This window comes from Rousettus aegyptiacus, unplaced genomic scaffold (genome assembly GCF_014176215.1).
Source record: "Rousettus aegyptiacus isolate mRouAeg1 unplaced genomic scaffold, mRouAeg1.p scaffold_m13_p_13, whole genome shotgun sequence".
Classification (NCBI taxonomy): Eukaryota; Metazoa; Chordata; class Mammalia; order Chiroptera; family Pteropodidae; genus Rousettus; species Rousettus aegyptiacus.
Genome location: NW_023416288.1, coordinates 69,240,195 through 69,241,644, shown reverse-complemented (window position 1 = coordinate 69,241,644; position 1,450 = coordinate 69,240,195). Strand labels below are relative to the sequence as shown.

The 1,450-nt window shown below is 29.3% G+C and overlaps 1 pseudogene; it reads right to left on the bottom strand.

Moving 5' to 3' along the window:
• Positions 1–215: 215 nt before the first annotated feature.
• Positions 216–334, bottom strand: LOC118611003 (annotated as a pseudogene).
• Positions 335–1,450: the final 1,116 nt, after the last annotated feature.

The window sequence follows — 1,450 nt, the reverse complement described above, 5'->3', positions numbered from 1 at the left end:
TGTTAGATGTCAAATTGCTTAATAATATAAATCGAATAATATAATCGCAACGTCAGTGGGTATGTGAAGTCTTAATTCTGGTAAATATTTCTAACTGCATCATAGTTGAACTTTATTTATTCATTTTTTTTTTTTAGGTGAAGCAACCCTTGGTTGACCTCATAGAATGCAAGGACCTTGTCAGATTACACTCCCTTATTATTTTTTATTTTTTACACCTGTAGTACCTGGTCTTCCTAGGTGGTCTCCCATTCAAGTACTAACCAGGCCCAACCCTGCTTAGCTTCTGAGATCAGACAGGATCAGGCTTGTTCTGGGTAGCATGGCCGTAGGCATCATGGCTGAACTTTAAATGATCAAAGTGGGACAGTACCTATCTCCTAACTCTCTGAGTGTGATATCAAAATGCCAGAATAATTATTTATTCAAAATTAAGTTAACACTTTATTATAATGTGATAATTATAAAAACAATATTTAAAATAACCTATGGATGTTTTATATAAATGTTTGTCATAATGAGTGTAATTTAAAAGAAAAAGAGACACTAAGTAATAGAAATTTAAATAATCTCAGTATTTTTTCTGTTAAGCAAATGTGTTCAACAATAATTTATAATATGCATATAACTTCTTCTAAACCAGAACTGTCATTGAAAACTCTAAATTTGGTAGGAATTCAAACAGTTAGTTGAAAGAAAAAAAACAAAAAACAAAAACTCTGTAACATTTACATAATCTCCTGGTACTGACATATATATTGTTTTATATGAGTGTTATTTACTCAATAATCTATAAAAAGTCATCTGACTCTTTCATAGATTTTTTTTTCCATGTCAAAGCCTATTAGAGTCTTTCCAATGAAATATTAAACCTTTAGGTTATAAAACTCACAAATGAGCCATTACTGTCTTTTAGGTCAGTTACAGGTGCTATGTATGAGCTATCTCTTGGTTAAAATGGCTTATAATATTTCAAAGATAAAAATATCAAGCCTGTATAGAAATGATTTACTATAAAAGATGCCATAAAAATGAAATGCATACATTTTGAAAAAAAAAACCACTTGTGAAATATATGGAAAATTAAATTTCTAAACATTTTTAAACATATATTTCAAAAAATATTTTGCAGCTATAAATTTTTTAGGAAGTTCTATATTTATAGATTATTCAAATGCTATTCTAATTTTTTCCCAGTTATGCAGAAACAGGACTGGAGGAATTATCCTAATTTATACCCAAAGCTGGAGAAATAAGACCAGAGATAAACATGGAATTTTAACAATGTTATGAAGAGGAAAAAGAACAGAATTGAGAGTCCAGAGATCTATATTGTAATCTGAGCTCTGCCACTAGCTCTATTATCCTGGAAAAGCATTTTATTTATTGTGTCTTCAGTCTTATTATCTCCAAAACAATGAGTTTAGTGTATAATTTCTAAGGATAATCT